Below are 20590 nucleotides of genomic sequence, written 5' to 3' on the forward strand. Positions count from 1 at the left end.
ATGGCACTTTTTTTTTTTTTTTTTTTGGCCAAGCCACATGGCTTGCGGGATCTTAGTTCCCCGACCAGGGATCAAACCCATGCCCCCTGGGTTTGAGGAAGCGCAGAGTCTTAACCACTGGACTGCCAGGGAAGTCCCGAAGATGGCACTTTTAAGGAGCTTGGTTGTGACGGGGCCGTGCCAGAGATAAGAAGTGCATCAGTAGGAGGGAGGACTTGGTTGACAAGAGAAGGTCTGGGCATAGTATGTATTTTGGGTAAAGAACCATAGAAAGGGAGAGTCAAGACAGAGGGAAAATGCGTGATGGAGAGAGAGGTACGCACTTCTGAGGAGGTAGGAAGAGTCTGGACCAAGAGAGGAAGTGAAGGAATTCACCTTGGACTGAGAAAAGAGCATCTCTTCTACTGAGAGGAGGGAGCTACACCAAAGGCAGATGCAGAAAAAATCTGAAGTAAAGAACAGAAAGTTGGGAAAGTTTTGAAATAGAAATCTGTACCTTTGTCCTGCTCTTCGCTGCCACTAGCCCAAAGGGGCATATTCTTTATGTAGAGACAGCAGGACCTAAAAGCCTAAGAAAGATATTATATCAGGTAGATTACTTGCCATGGTAAACAACAGTAAGTCCAACATTTGGGATTTGTTATTTAACTTCATTGACTTAAGGAATAAAGGTGATTTATTGCCTCATTCAACAAAAAACCTCCAGAGATGAGTGAAGAGTTTTACATGAAAGTTTTACATGAAAAATTCCAGGGTAAAAAATCTGTTTCTTCCAGATATACTCTCTCCAGAGAGCTCCCTAGCAAACCTCCCCTTACACATCATTTACCCAAGCTGCATTTTTTTAATAAATTTATTTATTTTTGGCTGTGTTGGGTCTTCGTTGCTGCGCGGGCTTTCTCTAGATGCGGCCAATGGGGGCGACTCTTCGTTGCGGTGCGCGGGCTTCTCATTGCCGTGGCTTCTCTTGTTGTGGAGCATGGGCTCTAGGCGTGTGGGCTTCAGGAGTTGTGGCTCGTGGGCTCAGTAGTTGTGGCTCTCGGGCTCTAGAGCGCAGGCTCTCTAGTTGTGGTGCACGGGCTTAGTTGTTCCGCAGCCTGTGGGATCTTCCCGGACCAGGGCTCGAACCTGTGTCCCCTGCATTGGCAGGCAGATGCTTAACCACTGCGCCACCAGGGAACTCCCCCAAGGTGCATTCTTATTCCTGGACCACCCCCTGTGGCAGAGAAATTCCACCCCGTGGTTGGCTTACCAACCACTGCGTAAGTTCCTGAACTGTCATTGGCAGGAAACACTGTGCTCCCTGTGGACCAGCTGTTCAAGCAGAGCCTTGGCATTCAGGTATGTGTTGGGCATTTTGGGTCATTAGAATGATTGCAAGAGGAAGTTAGGGATGCAAAACATCCCAAGATGCATGAGACAGTTCAGAGCAAAGAGCTGGCCAGCCCCAAATGCCCATTGTGCCTGCTGCTAAGAAATGCTGCTGTAGACAGAGAAGCCCACCCTTGAATTTCACTGGCTTCATGAGGAGGTGTGGTATAATAAGAAATATATTTGGTATGTCCCCATTCCTAGCACAGAGCTCCTAAAACCCTTGGAATTTCCTGAGTGATCAGAAAGTCTTTTGTTATTCATAAGGAGCCCATGTTTTGATCACACAGGAGTTTATGCTAATGAGACTCAAGGCTCTGTCCCTACATAGCCTCAGGATGGGGCTGGTCACCAGAAAGACTGAGTGATTAGAAGGTGAGACTTTCAGGCCCACCCACCAACCTCTAGGAAAGGGAAGGGGTACTGGAGATTAAGCTCTATAAAAACTCTTGAACAATGAGACATTTGAAGAACTTCTGGGTTGGTGAACACATGGAGGTGCTGGGAGAGTGGTGTACCCAGAGAGTGCATCTCTTTCATCTAGCTGTTCTGAGTAGTATCCTTTTATAAAAACCAGGTAAATGTTAAGTAAATGTTTCCCTGAGCTTTGTGAGTCATTCTAGCAAATTATCAGACCCAGGGACCCCTCGGGTTTCTGGGAAGTCCAATTTATAGCTGGTCAGTCAGCAGGTGGCCCCTGGACTTGAGACTGGATCTCAAGCAGGGGAATCGGTGAGACTGAGCCCTTAACCTGTGGGATGTGATGCTCTCTCCAAGTAGATAGGGTCAGAATTAAGATAAATCTGTATGACACCCAGTTGATGTCCACTGATCTTTGGAGAACTGCTTGGAGGTGATGGAAAACACCCCAGGAAGATATGGAAACCTGAACAAAAGTGTGGAAGGAAGGGGAAATGGATTTAGGGGAGGCCATCAACAACAGCTGCTACAGATATCATAGATCTCAGAAGCAGAGAGCCTGGGGTTTAAATCCTGGCTCTGCCACTTTGGAGCTGTGTGATCTTGAGCAAGTTAATGTTTAAAGGCCTTGTTTTCTTTAATAAGTAAAAATAGAATAATAAAACATACCTTTCAGACTTCTGAGAGGATTAATGAGAGAATGTATGCAAGGAGTCTGTCAAATGTCCTGGCCCCTGGAAGGAATTCAATGAGAATTAGTTTCCTTTCTTCCTGCTCTTACATGCGTTAGTTTCCAGGGTAGCTATCTGATAGGATCTGAAGGGACCAGTACCTTGCTATTTCCAGCAAATGTTTTTGAGGTGCTAATATCTTCTAATGAGAACATGAGCCATCATTTAAACCATTAGATTAGGAACATTACAGATGGTCCCAGCACAATGTGTTCGTGTCGCAGATGGCTCGTAATAGCAAGTCAGTAGTAATAAGCAAGAAGAGACATATCAGTTTTAGCTCTGGGCTTTCAACTCCATTTTTTTTTTTTTAAATTATTTATTTATTTATTAGGCTGTGCCGGGTCTTAGTTGCGGCATGTGCGATTTAGTTCCCTGACCAGGGATCAAACCCGGGCCCCCTGCTTTGGGAGCGCAGGGTCTTAACCACTGGACCACCAGGGAAGTCTCTCAACTCTTTCTTAAATACACTACTGCTGTATAAAATAAATAAAATATGTATGCACACATATGTTTGCCTTTCTATGTTTCATTTATTTTAATATTATTATTATTTGGCCACACCACACGGCTTGCGGGATCTTAGTTCCCCAACCAGGGATTGAACCTGGGCCATGGCAGTGAAAGCACTGAGTCCTAACCACTGGACCGCCAGGAAATTCCCTCTATATGTTTCATAATTAGGTGAAGATGCATAAGAAAATGACCTTCATTCCGGTTTTGAATGCATGTTCTTCCCTTCAAACATAGGCCTTCGTGCATTCTGCCCTCTCTGTCTGGAAGATGACTCTTATTTTTCTTTCAGAGTCCATGTAAATGATCAATTCCTCTGGAAACGCCTTCCAATTTTCTAGACTAGGTAGGACATTTTGTTTTTGTTCTCATAGCCTTGTGTTTTTGTTATCTATTAATGTGTTACAAGCCACTCCCAAATTCAGTGGTTTTAAATACCAACAAGGGTATTTTTTTTTTTTTTTGGTAAGGTAACTAATTTCAATGGTTTGTTTATTTATTTATTTATTTATTTATTTTTTGGCTGTGTTGGGTCTTCGTTTCTGTGCGAGGGTTTTCTCTAGTTGCGGCAAGCGGGGGCCACTCTTCATCGTGGTGCGCGGGCCTCTCACTGTCGCGGCCTCTCGTTGCGGAGCACAGGCTCCAGACGCGCAAGCTCAGTAGTTGTGGCTCACGGGCCTAGTTGCTCCGCGGCACGTGGGATCTTCCCAGACCAGGGCTCGAACCCGTGTCCCCTGCACTGGCAGGCGGATTCTCCACCACTGTGCCACCAGGGAAGCCCCCACCAACAGGGTATTAATTCCCATGATTATTTTTGTTGATCAGGTGGTTCTCATGCATCACGTGACCTTGACTGAGGTGCTGAGATAGCTGGAAGGTCCTGAGCCCGGCATAGCATGCTGGACACCAGCTGGGAGTTCAGCTGGAGTTGTTGATTAAGGCCCTTGGTGATCCTCCGTGTAGACCGTGCACTTATTCGTAGAATGGCAACTGGATTCTAAGAAAGTGCATTCCAAGAGGTCTAGTCCCACCGGGCAAGTGCTCATCAAACCTCTGCTGGCACCATGTGTATAATGTCCCAAGAATCAAAATTAATTATGTAGCCAAACCATTGTCAACAGGGAAGGGGATTGCACAAGGGCAAACCGCCAGGAGGCCTGGTTCACTGGGGGCCGAGGTCTACCACATCCAGTGAACCTTTCCTTCAAAGGACTCATCATTGTTTTCAATTATATATTTATATGTGTTATTATTTTTCTCTCTCAGTAGACTCAAAGATCCATGAAAACAGGACCTTTTTGTTTCTTTGCTAATTATTGTGGAACAGAACCTTAAACGCAATTTAAAAGTTTTGAAGAAGCCCAGGTGACTGAGCAACTAACACCAGGCGCCATCAGGCAGGTCTTGCAAGAGAGATTGGTTCCCACATGGCCTGCCCACTGTTAGCTGATCACCTACCATCACACTGTTTCGAGGAGAATTGTAGGTGTTCTGTTCTCCCTCTCATCGTAAGCCAAGGGAGAGGGATTTCAAGAATTATTTGGAGAACTTAACATGTGATCCTTGAATTTTGATGCACCATCCCTGCTAACATCCCTTGGTTTGCAGGCACCAAGGTTATTTGTGGGCATCAGACCCTGCAAGGGAATTGTCTCAGGAATGTCCTGCCAGGCGGTCCCTCTGAATGAAGTAATCTGAACATGTCCTGGATGGACACCCAATGATGTCTTCTACCAAACAACATGAGCTGCATTTATTGAGCGCTGCTTATATTCAGGGATGTCACATACATTTTTTTCTAATTCGTATGATAACACGGCAAGGTATGTCGGTTTCATTCACATTTTACAGATGAGAACACTAAGTGAGGTTGAATTACTTGTCCGATATCCCATAGCTAATAAATAGCAGAGCTGTGTTTCGAACCTGGGTCTGAATGTTTTCAAAATTCGTGTCTTTACATAGCACCCCACTGTCATAGTTCAGGCAGACATGGAGAAGATACGTCTTCAGCGGCACACACGGAGACCAAGTTTGCGGTCTATTTGATAGGAATATCAAATATTCCTTCCTTATAAAAGGAAGGGGGGTAGAAGCAGCATTGGGCAGAAGGAGAAGTTGCAGTGCAGGCTTCAGCGGCCCTGCAGGAGCTCTGGAACACATTGTGTCCGTTTGTGTGGCACCCTTCAGGTGGAAGACTGGACCTTCTACCTTCTGCCTTACTCAGGCAAGAGGTGCACATTGCCCCTGTGCTAATTTTGTGTCACCTTGACTGGGACATGGGGCGCTCAGATACTTGGCTAAACATTATTTCTGGATGTGTCTGCGGGGGTGTTTCTGGGTGACATTAGTGTTTGAACTGGTAGCAGCAGTGAAGCAGATTGCCTTCCCCATGTGGGTGGTCATCATGCCATCAGCTGAGCGGCTGAATGGAAGAAAAGTGCGGGGGAAGGGGAATTCGCTTTCCCTGCCTGAGTGTTGAGCTGCGATGTTTGTCTTGTGCACTTGGACCGGGACTTACATCATCAGCTCCTCCGGTTCCCAGGCCTTGTGATTTGGACTGGAATCGACACCACTGTTTTTCCTGGGCCTCTGCCTTGCAGATGGCAGGTCATGGGGTTTCTCAGTCTCCAGAACCACGTGAGCCAGCATCTTGTAATAAGTCAGTCTCTCTCTCTCTTTGTGTTATCTCTGTCTCTATCTATCTCTATCTCCTAGTGGTTCTGTTTCTCTGGAGAACTCTGACTAATATACCCAGGAAGCACCTGTCCTCAGGCAGGGCGCTCTCTGCAGCTGAAACCAGTCCCAAAGTGGCTGGGGGTTACGTGCTAACTGCACAGCCCACAGCTAGGCAGCACATAACTTCCTGCTCTTCACAGCACAGCCCCATGTCTACCACACCTCTCAGCTATTAATTTTAATTTTGCTTTTGGTATTTTTATTTTTTTGACTTAAAAAATATATTATTATTCATATTTTAATAATGTTGTTATCTTGAGATTCATTTAAAAGCTAATCAGATTTGAGCATGGACGCCGATATTTAAAATCTGACTGCCAGTTAAAATGGTAAATTTTATGTTATGTATATTTTATAACAATAAAAAAAATCTATGACTCCTACACATTACCTATATGAGAGTCTAAATTCCTTATCATGGTCCATGAAACCTAACAGAGTCAGATCTTAAACTATATTTATAAGCTTCTGCTACTGATCAGTCCTGCTCCATTTTTAACCTCCCATCCCTGACTCTCCCTGCTTCTGGACAATGCTTCAGCGATACTCAACTTTTCACTGATCCCCAAATACTCCATCTTCTTTAGCTACTGATTTTTTGCACATCCTAGATTGTCTGCATCATGCTTCCTTGACTTCTCTGCCTGATGAAATCCTACGGATCCTCTTCAAGACAAAATGTAAATATTATTTGACTCTCTGGGCAATTTTGTTTGCTATATCCTTGTGGTTTCCTATTACGTAGCTTCTAAGGATTCTTGGTTTACATATACATGCATGTGTATGATTGCGTTACACATACATGTTTCATCATTGCACTGTATTAGGATGGTTTGGGCTGCAAGTAACAGAAAAATAGGTCTTGCCTCTCTATTGGCTATACCCCTTTAACCTATAATTCTGTTTTTGTTTGTCTGTTTCTTAAAATCTTTTATTTAATTTGTTACAATGTTGCTTCTGTTCTGTGCTTTGGTTTTTTGGCCACGAGGCATGTGGGATCTTAGCTCCCCAACCAGGGATCAAATCTGCACCCACTGCATTGGAAGGCAAAGTCTTAACCACTGGACTGCCAGGAAGTCCCTATAATTCTGTTTAATGTAAACATTGCAAATTCAGTGGAGATGTTTCAGTTCTTAATTTACTTGACTTCAGTTCTAGTTATCTATTGCTATGTGTGGTACAATAAAGAATTTGTTTGATTTTTATCCCAGGTTGCTGGAATAGAGCTTCACAAATCCTTGGAATTTCCTGTGTGATAGGAATGTCTTTCTTATGCTAATGAATGAGTCATGATGGGCCCCGTAGATAGCTTCAGGATGGGGTCTCATTACCAGAAAGAGTAACCACAGGATTAGAAGGTTGAGCCATTCAGCACCTCTAAGGAGGGGACCTGGAGATTGAGTTTGATCATGTGGTCAAAGATTTAATCAACCATACCCATGTAATGAAACCCCAATAAACCCTCTGGACACTGAGACTTGAAGGATCTTACTGGCTAGTGAATACATTGATGTGCCCGGAGGGTGATATGCCCTCGTTCCGTGGGGAGAGGGCCGGGAAGCTGTACACTGGGGACCCTCCTAGATCTTGCCCTATGTGCATCCATGATAATAAAACTGTAATCCTAAGTATGGCACTTTCCTGAGTTCTGTGAGTCACTCTAGTGAATCATTAACCCCGAGGGGGCTGTGGGAACCTCTGAGTTTGTTGTCAGTTGATCAGTAGTAAGTGTGGCCTAGGGACCACCCCAACCCGACCCCCCTTAGATATGCAGCTGGTGTCTGAAGTGAGGGTTGTCTTGTGGAGGACTTGGCCCTTAACCTGTGGAGTCTGTGCTGACTCTGGGTGGATAGTGTCAGAACTGAATTGCAGTACACCCGGTTGGTGTCAGTGGGAGTTGACATGAAATACGCTGTAACTAACCATACAAATATTAGCTGTTTAAAATAATTTTTAAAAATCATGATTTCTCACAATTCTGCAGGTTGACTGGGCTCAATCGATTGGTCCTCCCTCACCTGAGGTCTCCCATGCAGGTGCAGTGAGATGGCAGCTGAGGCCTGGGCAGATGGTGCCTGGGCTCGGATGGCTGAGCATCTCTCTTATCGTTAGCTCGGGCTTTCTCACAGTGTGGTGATCTCGAAGTAGTCAGACTTTTTACATGGTGGCTGGAACCTCCCAAGGGACAAGGATTGGAAGCTGCCAGTCTCTTAAAGTCCAGGCCTGAAAATGGGCACAGCATCATTTTCGCTGTATTCTACGGGACAAAACAGTCACCAAACCCACCTAGACCTAAGGGGAGGGGACATAGAACCCCACTTCTTGATGGGAAGAGTACCAAATAATTGGCCATCTTTAACCTGCCTCATCCTCTCTTTGACATTTACCACTGTTTTCCACGAATGATATGACATCATGTTCCCTGATTTTTCCTTTATCACTGACTCTTCTTCTCTAGTCTCCTTATGTGGTATCTTGCCCCCACTATTTGAACGTCCTCTTCCTTTTTCTCTCTCACTGCTCATTTACCTTTGACTATCATCTCTGCTCTTATGACTCCAGTCACCACCTTTAGGCTGGTGATGCCTCAGATCTCTAAAGACGTCTACTCTAACCCTCTGACTCACATAGCCAAGAAGCCTTTACAACTCCTGGGAGAGGTATCTGAATAAGGTTTGTGCTCACCCACCCATGGGCAGAGCCATGAGTTTTGTCCAAAAGGTGGCCAGGTCTTCCTTGTATGGCTTTCCTGAGAGTCTCCTCCTTGTCTAACTGCACCACATTTGTGGCAGCCTTCATGAATGGCCTCCACAAATGACAACCTAGGATGACACAGCTCATGGAACCCAAAAGTGTCCAAAGGATGTGGCAAGGCTGACTGGCTGAATGAATGAGAATGATTTACACGAATATGTAAAATCTTTCACTGTAGGACCTACGTTTAGTGCTTTCCAGATCCTTCAGCTATAAGAAGTGTAGACACAGTTTGTATGTTTCCATGAACTGCACTTCATCATAATTGCACTTTCACAGGTAAGAAAAGAACACCTGAGCAGCCAATGCATGACCCACAACACTCATTTCTATAAAAACAGTGTTTAGCCATATCCTTTCTCACAGACCATGTGGACATGGCATTCGACAGTAAAAATAAGCGGGTAGTGGTTCCTGAAAACAAACTTAAAAACAGATAGATTTGAAAGAACAGCTTGCTTAACAAAAAAAGAAATAGACTATGAACATTGTTTAAATAAATCCCAATTTTGTTATATGTATGTAACAGTTTGTGTTAATTTTGTTGTATTTATACTTGAGTTCTGTGTTGGCAGACTATTTCTGTGTCATCCCACTTATTAACTCTGAGGAGCAAGGACTTATGTTCTGGAACGGGGCCTCAGTTGGTTTCTTTCCTATAGCTGGCCCAGATCTGGGGCTGGTCCTCATAATCAGTCTGTTGTGTAAGCACTGCAGTTTAAGAATGTACCACGATTTGGCATCCTCAGTCTGATGCCATCTTCAATGAAATCCAACAGACATTTGTAAGGCACTGTGTTCCATCCCGTGGAGGATACAAAGAGCCTGGAATGTCAAGATGAATGAGGGAGAGGGGAGTCACAGAAAACTGTGACAGTGCAGCAAGGCGACTGTGGCACAGAGACACAGGCTTGCTGCCCTGTGCAGGGAATTGACTGTCGCTTCTCATCTGAGGAGCGAGAGGGATGGGGAAAGGATTCCAGATGGAAGGAGCACAGTAGAGGCACGGAGCAGGAGTTCAGGCTGTGGCTGGGGTGAGGAAAGCCTTGGCTAGAGTACAGAGCATATGCAGGTGGGTACCAAGGAAACCGACCGAAGAAAAACGGGGCGGCCGGGGGGGACATTGTGGAAAGCATCGTTCAGAGAGAGTTGAGTCATCAAGGCTTTTGAACATAACTAGGGCTCACTCCCAGCCCCCGTTCTGCGACTGTCTCCCGTGGAGTATCATGTCAGCCCTTGATTGCGTGGGCGTCTTGTTCTCACTCTTCCCTGATGGAAAAGACTCGTTTAAAAATAAAAAGCAAAACAAATAAACCAAAACCCCTGTCCTTGAACTGAATCTCTTTCTAATAATTTTCTCCCTAAACGGCCAAGCCCATCAGAATAGTCGAGAAGCTCTGAGTCCCCCACTTCTGATGTATCTATATATCACTATCTCTATATATCTGTAGATACATTATCTATCTTTCTATCTATCTATCTATCTATCTATCTATCTATCTATCTATCTATCTATCATCTGTCTATCTACACACTCACAAATACACACACACACACCCACAAACCCTACTGGTTCCATTTCCTCTGGACAACCTGAACGAATATACCAGTGGATCTCAAACTCCAGTTGCATTCGAATCACTTGTCTTGCTCATAATACAGAAGATGCCATGAGTCTTTTTCTCATAGTTTGGCTTTAGTAAGTCTGGAATTGGGCCTGAGATTTTGCATTTTCCTCAGTTGCTTCTCAGGCACATGGTGAGAGATTTACATATGGAGAAACACTGGTCTGCATACTCTTTCTGATGATCTCGATTCTCCTGGATCTAACTCTTGTCTGTAAGAAGATTATTCCCAAATCTATAGCTCTTGGCCAGAACTCTGCTGAGTTCCAGATCCTTGTAACTGTCTGTTAAACATTTCAACTACTTGTTCCTTAAGCAGCTAATCTCACCATTTCCCCTGTAACATCTTTTTTTAGTTCCCATTTCAGTGAATGATACCAACATGTACCCATTCCTTCAGAGGAGGAAGCTGGGAGTCCTGCTGAACCCCTGCCGCCCACTTCTCCATGTCCTCAGTATCTTTCATATCTTCTCTACCTTTCCACACCGCTGCCATGGTGTGAACCTCCCACTATGTGGACCCTGGGCAGTAGTAATGAACTCCCCCCCGCCCCCCCCCGCCCCCCCCACCCCATCTCTTGTCCCCTGCCCTCCCAATCCAATCTCCACTGCTTTGCCAGGTCCATTTTCTGAAATCAAATCTGATCAAGGTTAAACCCTTTAATTGCTTCTACAGCCCACAGAATAAAGCCTCCATTCCTAGGATGACATAAAAGCCCTCCTCCATATCTAGCCCTGCTCTACTTAGTGAATGCCTCCCTTCCCAGATAGGCCTGTGCTATGTCCAGCTGTTTGTAGCTACGTAGACACATGGGGCTGTTTTTGGTGTATTCATGATACTGGTAAACTGATCTGTCTTCCTAGAATGTGTCCTCTGCCATCTTCATGCAAAATATCCTTCTGCTTGCTCATCCTTCAAGACTCAAGAATCATCTTTGCTGCCAAGTCTCTTCTGATATTCCTAGGTAAAATCACATTTTCCCAGTCTTGCTTTGATCATAGCCTCTGGAATACTTTATTGCATTTTTTAATTTACAGGTGTAGCAGTAAATAAATGGCAAATCATTCCTATTAGATTGGGAATTAATTGTTCACTTCTATATCCTAAGTACTAAGCACAGAGTGTGACACAGAGTATAAATGTATGTTTGTTCCTATTGAATAAATAAATGAATTAATTATAGTGGAAAGAACATTGTTCTAAATAAGGTCTGAGGATCTAATATATAGCATCGTGACTGTGGTTGATAATACCATATTGTATAATTGAAATTTGCTAAGAGGGTAGACTTTAAATGTTCTCACCCCCCCCCCAAAAAAAGAAAAACTATATAAATATGTATATGGATGTGTTAATTAACTAGGTGGGAGGAATCCTTCACAATGTATACATATATCAAATCATCACAATGTACACTTTATCTTACAATTTTATTTGTCAACTATATCTCAGTAAAAGTGGAGAAAAAAAAAGAAAGAACATTGTTCTAGAAGTTCAGTTACATGAGTCTACTCCTGGCTCAACCACTAATTAACTTACCTCGGACAAGTCATTAACCCTTGTGCAGTACAGGTAGCTTTGGGATTCGCTGGAAAGGAAGTGGTAAAAACAGCAAACGATGACAGAACTGGCATGCAGATCCTACTGTGGCTATCATGAGCCCCTTTAAAAATTATTATCAATGCTCAGTTTCTGTACCAATAATCCATGTTGTGCTGATGTCGTAAGGTTTGGAATCCTAAAAGAATTGGGGCAAAGAGTAACTCATGGTGCAGAAATAATACAGATCTCCTTCCTGCCAATCCAGAGGGTATGAAAGGAGAGACTCCAGGGTAAACAGAAGTCAGGGGTGGGTGGTGTCCAGCCAGCGGGGGAGCGGAGGGGCCTCTGTACCACACAACGTGCATCTGGTGTGGCACTGGGAAGGGGCTTCCCCTTGCCTCACGCGCAGGGCACACCACCACAAGGCTGCCCCATCACTGATAATGAATCAGACACCCTGGCCGGCAGCTGGCTTTTCTGATTCTATCCTAGGTTTAGGGTAGATCTGTTGTTTGAGAAGAACCCTGTGCTCAAGCTTCCTTTCACTCAACCACTGGGGGAAAGCAAATGAAAAGAAGTAGGATTCTCAGCTAATCTTTGTTTTGATTCCTTTTCCTTGATGGCACAATCTCCCTGAAAGATTAAAAAACGCTTTCTTCTTGAAGCTTGGGTAGCAATGTCCCCCTTTCTTTGGAAGTGGGGAGGGAGAAGGTCTTACGTTTTAGGCTTAGATGTTAGCATAACAACAACAACAAAACAACAAAACAGCAGTAGCAGCTACTCTTTGGAGGACAGATACGGTTTTCCAGGCTCCATGCTAACCATTTGGCACACGCTGCCTCATTTACTACCCGTGGTAACCCTATGTGATGAGGACACTTTTTATCTCCCTTTACAGATGAGTAAATAGGCTCAGACAGATTAAGGAACCTACCTTAAGCCACACAGCTGGTTAAGAGGCAGGGCCAAGAAACAGCCCAGGTCTGTCTGACTCCAAATTCCTCCTAACTGAGGAGTCTTCTCCTGAACTATCCCAATTCTATAGCATACACTCAAAAATTGATATTGATGATTCTATATTCCTTGAATTCAAATCTTTGAATTGATCAAGCAGTTACATGCACAGACATGTACATGACTTATAAGAAAAGTATGACAGGGGGCTTCCCTGGTGGCGTAGTGGTTAGGAATCTGCCTGCCAATGCAGGGGACATGGGTTTGAGCCCTGGTCCGGGAAGATCCCACATGCCGCGGAGCAACTAAGCCCGTGCGCCACAACTGCTGAGCCTGTGAGCCACAACTACTGAAGCCCAGGTGCCTAGAGCTCGTGCTCCACAACAAAGAGTAGCCCCAGCTTGCCGCAACTAGAGAAAGCCCGCACGCAGCAACAAAGACACAACACAGCCAAAAAATTAATTAATTAATTTTAAAAAAGGCAATAATGCATTATTAAAAAAAAGAAAACTATGACAACTTGAAAATGTAGGTCCTTAGATTTTTCTGATTAAAAAAACCAAAAAGCCAAAACCCAACCAACCAACCAAGAACCCCCCAAAACCAATCAACTAACAAAACCCTCTTATGTTAGAAACTTTGTCCTAAAACAGAATGGCATTCTAAATACTGGTGAAGCCACAGGTTCATGGATTTGTGAGTCATCTGGTGAATCATTTTTCACCTCTAAAGGGCACTCCATTTCCAAACACTTTATCAGTGAGAGATTAATGCATGAGCTCTGAAGTCTTAAGAATTATTCACTGTATGTCTTACTTGCTCATCAGCTGAATATTTTCCCCACCTATGGTTCTGATCAATCACTGCTTCAAGTATGTTACGTTTCCAGTGATAATGTTGTTCATTCCCTACTCATACAAGTTCATTTCTTCTTAGCCCTGTCTCCCACCGAGTGCCTCTTTTAAAAATTGTTCTTGTGAGTAATAATCTTTCACTGCCAACTGCTGTGATTCATGGGTGAGGACAAGCCTGGAAGGTGAAGAAAAGACATTCTTATTTTTACCTTAGTGTGGCTATTCCAGCACTGCCTTCTGGGTCACCCCTCCCACCTACACCCCCGTGCTCTGAAGATACCTGATTGTTTGCTGTTGAAATCATGAGATCTGTGAGTTACAGGGAAAGATTAAGCGCATTCCCTGTCTAAACACTGCATCAATCCAGATCCAGATGATCCAGCCAGAAGGACCGGCTACACCTGTCAGCCCCAAGAGCCGGCTATTACTCCCCAGGCTTGGGAAGCATCAGTACCTTGAGGTCGCAGACCCTCTTGGCTTATCTTTATCCCTTTGAAATTCAGTAGCCAGGTTCCACCCTGCTGCCATCCACAACTGATCCCGAATTCCCACAGGACACAACCGTAAAAGTTGCCCCCAGGCTCGCAGTTGTGGCACTTTGGGCCAAGAGGAGACAACTTCCCTCAAGTCAACTTTGTAATTCTAACCAGTCATTCTTACTGAGTAGGTGCTAACATTTATAAAATCATTATTAAGGTGGGGATCCCCTCTGCATTTAGGGGGCGTGGGACAAAGCTTTGCCGTCCCACCAGTGCTTCTGTGTCCCTGTGGTGGTCTCTGGACACTGCCTCAGTCCCCCTGCAGGAAGAAGGGATTTATCTGTGTCCATGCTGTCTTCAGGAATCACCTCAAGTGAAGAGAGCTGCTTTGCCCATCATGGTAGACGTCTAGTGACCGAAGGAGAGCAGGGTGTGAAGACAGGTTCCCCTACCCCTCTTGGGCTCTGCTCTGAAGGGTGACTAGAGCTCCAAGCTCTGGAACCTCACACCTCTGCCCTCAAAACTGCTCTACCTTCTGTCTTTCTTACCTTGATGAATAAATCACGCCACCATCCATCCAGCCCAGATGCCAGAGCCCTGGCAGTCACCTACGCGTCCCCTCTCTTTACTGCCCCATCCAGTCACCACGTCCTTTTTAGTGACTGTGTTGTGGACATTTGTCATTTGAAAAAAAAATTATTTAATTTTTTTTTTTGTTGTTGTTGTTGTGCTGCGTGGCTTGTGGGATCTTAGTCCCCCAACCAGGGATTGAACCCGGGCCACCACAGTGAAAGCACCGAGTCCTAACCACTGGACCGCCAGGGAATTCCCTTAACATTTTTTTATATGAAGAAACTTTGATTCTGTTTTTAAAATTGAGGTTTCATTGATGTATAATATATATATTTAATTTTTAAAATTTTGTTTTTATATATTAAAAGTTGACCTATACCACAAAGTTACACTTTGCTAGGGCTTCTTCCAGAGTCTTAGGAGATATCCCATACAAATGAAGTGACCAGAAACATATATTTTATTAACTGCATAGTAAACCCCACTCTGGGTACAATTTACTGGGCATTTGTTACCTGATAGACATTGAATTAGGCACTTTATTATCTCATATCTGTTATGTCATATTTCATATTATCATCCTATTTATTTATTTTATTGAAGTATAGTTGATTTACAAAGTTGTGTTAGTTTCAAGTGTACAGCAAAGTGATTCAGTTATACATACATAATTATATATTCTTTTTCAGATTCTTTTCCTTTATAGGCTATTATAAAATATTGAGTATAGTTCCCTGTGCTCTAGTATAGAGTAGGTCCTTGTTGGTTATCTATTTTATATATAATAGTGTGTATCTGTTAATCCCAAACTCCTAATTTATCCCTCCTCCCCCCTTTCCCCTTTGGTAACCATAGGTTTGTTTTTTATGTCTGTGGATCTATTTCTGTTTGGTGTTTAAGTTCATTTGCATCATTTTTTTTTTTAGATTCCACATATAAGTGATATCATATGATATTTGTCTTTCTCTGTCTGGCTTACTTCACTTAGTATGATGATCTCTAAGTCCATCCATGTTGCTGCATATGTCGTGTTTGATGTACAATACTATGTAAATTTCAGGTGTACAACATAGAGATTCAGTTTTTAAAAGTTATGCTCCATTTAAACTTATTATAAAATAGTGGCTACAGTCCCAGTACTTTACAATATATCCTTGCAGCTTATTTATTTTATACGTAGTAGTTTGTACCTCTTAGTCCCTTACCCCTACATTTGTCACTTGCTTGATGGTTCAGGCTCTGACTTCCGTTTCCATTTGGGGGAATTCTGCATCGTGTGAGATTTGGTGAAGCCAGGACTCTGCCCTCCGCTTTGGAAGCCAGGCTCTCTCTCTTTCCATCCCTGGTAGCTCTGGTGCAGGCGCATGACAGGCAGTTGGCTAATTGGATGCTTTCTTTGGCATTTTAAATTTGGTTTCCCATTCCTCTCTTGGCCCTTCAATTTCTTTTCTGTAGACGAATCATTTAGAAATATGTCAGACCATGTCCCTCCTTGCTCAAAATCTTCTAATGCCTTTCCATCATATGTGATACCAAATTCAGAGTCTTTATTGTGACCCCCAAGGTCCTCCATGATCAACTAGTGGCTGATTCTCTGTGTTCACGTCTTATTGCTCTTCCCCTGGCCCATCCGCTTCAGCATCCTTACTGTTCTTACAACTTGCCGAGTACACACTTTGTATCTGCTGTCCCTCGGGCTGAAAGGCCCTTCTCACTGATTTTTACGTGGTTCACTCTCTCTCTTTTTAAAAATATTTATTTATTTATTTATTTTGGCTGTGCCGGGTCTCAGTTGTGGCACGTGGGATCTTTTAGTTGCAGCATGCGAACTCAGTTGCGGCATGCATGCGGGATCTAGTTTCCTTACCAGGGATCGAACCCAGGCCCCCTGCATTGGGAGCGTGGAGTCTTACCCACTGGACCACCAGGGAAGTCCCCATGGTTCACCCTCTTAATGCAGGTTTTATTCAAATGTTTACAGAGAGGCTTTCTATGACGCCTCCTATGTAAAATAGTCACCCCCTTCCCAAGTCCATCTCTGACCCCTTACCCTACTTTATTTTTCTTCAAAGCACCTCCCACCATCTGATGTTATATTGTTTACTTATTTGTTTACTGGTCTATTTTGTACCTTTCCCACCAGAATGCAAACTCCCTGATGGCCAGGATGCAGCGTATCTGTATCTAGCCTGGTGTATGGTAGGTAAGAAAATAGTCACTGAATGAAAACGTGGTAGGGTCGATGGCTTGGGAGTCTCAGTGGGCTCACAGAATTGCTGCAGTGGAATTTCAAGAGGCTTTCTCAACAAGGAAGCTGTTGGTATTTTGAGTGGTACTGCTCCACACATGGCAGGACATTCAGCATTCTTTACCCTGAGCCGTGACATGCCAGCAGCACCCCTTGTCACCTGATGCTATGGTCTGACTATCCAGCCCCTCCAAATTCACATGTTGGAAGCCAAACACCTGATTTTTTTTTTTTTTTAATTTTTATTGGAGTATAGTTGATTTACAATGTTGTGTTAGTTTCTGGTGCACAGCAAAGTGAATCAGTTATACATATACATACATCCACTCTTTTTTAAGATCCTTTCCCATACAGGCCATCACAGAGTATTGAGTAGAGTTCTGATGGTGTTAGAAGCTGGGGCCTTTGGGAGGTGATTAGGTCATGAGGGTGGAGCCCTCATGAAGAGGATGAGAGCCCTTACAAAAGAGACCCCACAGAGCTCCCCAGCCCCTTTTGCCACGTGAGGACACAGCAAAAAGTCTGCAACAAGGAGAGAGCCTGCACTCGGCCGTGCTATTTCCTTGGACTCCCAGCTTCCAGAACTATGAGAAATGAATTTTTGTTGTTTGTAAGCTACCAGGTCTGTGGTGTTTGTCATGGCAGCCTGAACGGACTAAGACATCCACAACCAAAATTATGCAACACGTTTCCAGATTTCCCCTTGGAGGGAAGGTGCAGGGCAGCCCTTGACAGAGTACCAGTGGTAGAGGAAGTGACTGGAAGTACAGGAGGCTGTGATCAGAGACTCAGATGCTCTTGTTTTTTTATTGCTCATATTTCTATCTTGGCTCATTCATTTCCACCTCGGTCCCTCCTACTAACCTGTGAGTTCTTTGAGGGCAGGAATCATGGTTTGTCTGAGTGTATTAGCCCATCTGAATATGTGAATGTATATGTACGTGTATATGTATGTGTGTGTGTGTGTGTGTGTGCATATATTTGTATTTATATCTTTTCCCCGTTGGGCTGCCTGGCCTCCACAGCTCAGTTCTTTTTCCCACCCTCTGACCACCAGGCATCACTTAGCAGATAGAGTAAGACAAAGTATGGACTCTGACATAACGCACACTGGCCCTTGTGGGACCATCTGTCCCAGCCGTGAGCCCGAATCTGCTCTTGTCACTATGGGTATGATTATCTCCATTTTACAGATGAAGAAATTGAGGCTCATCTTCTTTACCTGCCACTCATTGATTGATAACCAATCAGTCCTTGTAACCCAAACTTTGCTCTCACCTCCATTCCGAAAAGCTCTTCCTCAGCCTCAAGTCATGATTTTATAGAGAAGACTCCCCAGGTAGGAGGAGAGGTGCTGATGGCAGTGTCATTATTTTAGGTTGGGGATGACTGATAGACCTGCAGTCGTGCCCTCAGCCTGTGCTGAGTGACCTTGAGAGTGACCTTGGAGTTGGAGCAGCCGCTGCGGCTGGCAGTCACTTGCAGCTGATTCTGCTGCTTTTTCTCGTGAGATGTGAAGTGACCTGACCTCCACTGACCTAATGAGTGACGTAGCTGGGACAGGAATTCAATGTTCCCTTCTTGGTCTCACCAGGCTCTCTGTGTGCTTGGTGTCTTCTTGACTTCTAATGTACCTTGTCTGATAGGACCTGAATCTCCATCACCCTCAGTTGTCAACTCCTCTGGCCCCAGGCGTCCCAGTGGCTGCCTGGAGCACAGACAGGCCCGTGTGCTCTGTTACTAGGGCTCTAGGGCTTTTGTCCCCATATTCTTTTATCTTGGTGCCTTGGGCAGGAACATATATAAACCCTTTGAGTTTAAGGTTTGGAGAGGCTTGGGAGACCCTCAGCCAATTTTCCTAGTCTAGACCCACACCCTCCTTTTTGCCCTTGAACTGAGGCACAAAAATATGAGTTCTTGTCCTTCAGGCCTGAACAAAGTGGCCCCCTTTCCCCACAGCAGTGTTTTTTAAACTCTGGGTCACGACCAATTCGAGAGTTGTAAAGTCAATTTTTTACAGTTGACCAGCATTAAAAAAATGAATAGAATAAAATTTAAACTATAAAAGTGGTAGTGAAGCTCTGTTCTGTGAAGTCTTTTTTCAGTCATGTGTGTGTATGAATGTGTATATGTGTGTGTGTGAGTGTATCCTGCATCACAGTTCAAAATGTATTTCTTATTACATTTTATAGTTAAAAAAATAGGGGTTCTCAACTTGCACGTGATGATTTTGATTTGGTAGAACATAGAACAATATGCCACTAAAAGCATATCAGTCTCTGGAGGGAGCGGGATAGGTATGTGTGTGTTTTTTTTTTAAATTAATTTATTTATTATTTTTGGCTGCGTTGGGTCTTTGTTGCTGCACACGGGCTTTCTCTAGTTGCGGCGAGCAGGGGCTACTCTTCGTTGCGGTGCGCGGGCTTCTCATTGCTGTGGCTTCTCTTGTTGCCGAGCACAGGCTCTAGGCGCAGGGCTTCAGTAGTTGTGGCACATGGGCTCTAGAGCGCAGGCTCAGTAGCTGTGACGCACTGGGCTTAGTTGCTCCGAGGCATGTGGGATCTTCCCGGACCAGGGCTCAAACCCGTGTCCCTTGCATTGGCAGGCGGATTCTTAACCACTGTGCCACCAGGGAAGCCCTGGTATGTGTGATTTTGTTATTTTATTTTATTAAGTATAGTTGATTTACAATGTTATGTGATACAGTTATACAAATATATACATTCTTTTTTATACTCTTTTCCATTATGGATTATCACAGGATATTGAATATAGTTCCCTGTGCTATACAGTAGGACCTTGTTGTTTTGTATGTGTGTTTTCAAAGTTCCTGATTATAACATACCTCCCCTGCTATTTCCCTAGTGTGCGTGAGTGCACGCGTGCGTGCACACACACACACACACACACACACACTTGCTCTCTCTCTCTCTCCCCCCACCCTGCTGTTTTTTTTTAAAAAATAAATTTATTTATTTATTTATTTATCTATCTATCTTTGCCTGCGTTGGGTCTTCGTTGTGGTGTGCGGGCTTCTCATTGCGGTGGCTTCTCTTGTTGTGGAGCATGGGCTCTAGCCACATGGGCTCAGTAGTTGTGGCTCACGGGCTCTAGAGCGCAGGCTCAGTAGTTGTGGTGCATGGGCTTAGTTGCCCCATGGCATGTCGGATCTTCCTGGACCAGGTCTCGAACCCATGTCCCCAGCACTGGCAGGCGGATTCTTAACCACTGCGCCACCAGGGAAGTTCCCACCCCTCCTCCACTCCCCCCCACTCCCCCCCCACCACCGCTGTTCTTGAGAACAACAATATCTTATCCATCTGGATAGCCCCTTATTCCTGAAACAGTGCCTGGCGCTCAGGGGTACCCAGTAAACGCTTATAATTGTCAAATGACAAAGCTTCGAAGGTTAAAAGGTGGAATCTATGTAGTTTTCTTTCACCATGCCCAGCACACACTTGGCACTTCATAAATCACTGGGTGTGATCGTGATGACTTATGGAAAACAAAAATACAATCATGAGACGCTGCATGAATCAAAGGCACAGGTGTGATGAACAGCCGCAGAGCGGGGCCGGCCTTCACAACAGAACAAAGCTCTCTTTCCCCCTCAATGCACTTCAACAAACCCATCCAAACCAGGAAAGCTCAGGGACAGAGTGGCTGTCATCTCCCTAAGTAATAGAGCCTATCTCGTCTTAACCTTTGTGACCCTCAAAAACCAGTAAATTCCTTCTTTTTTCTATCCCAAATCCTTTATATTACCCCCTAAGCCAATTTTCTGTT

General features: G+C 44.3%; 1 protein-coding gene across 10 annotated transcripts in view; it reads left to right on the forward strand.

Annotated features, from left to right (window-relative positions):
* Positions 1-20590, forward strand: part of CA8 (carbonic anhydrase 8) — a 240120-nt gene that overhangs the window by 13585 nt on the left and 205945 nt on the right. The window contains exon 3 of one of the 10 annotated variants that reach the window (XM_057532107.1): positions 11018-11118. The exons of the other annotated variants lie outside the window; for them this stretch is intronic. The gene's annotated coding sequence lies outside the window, so the exon portion shown is untranslated. The remainder of the gene's footprint in view (positions 1-11017; positions 11119-20590) is intronic. 10 annotated transcript variants of the gene reach the window in all.

The sequence above is a fragment of the Balaenoptera acutorostrata genome, chromosome 17 (assembly GCF_949987535.1).
Source record: "Balaenoptera acutorostrata chromosome 17, mBalAcu1.1, whole genome shotgun sequence".
In the NCBI taxonomy this organism is placed as follows: Eukaryota; Metazoa; Chordata; class Mammalia; order Artiodactyla; family Balaenopteridae; genus Balaenoptera; species Balaenoptera acutorostrata.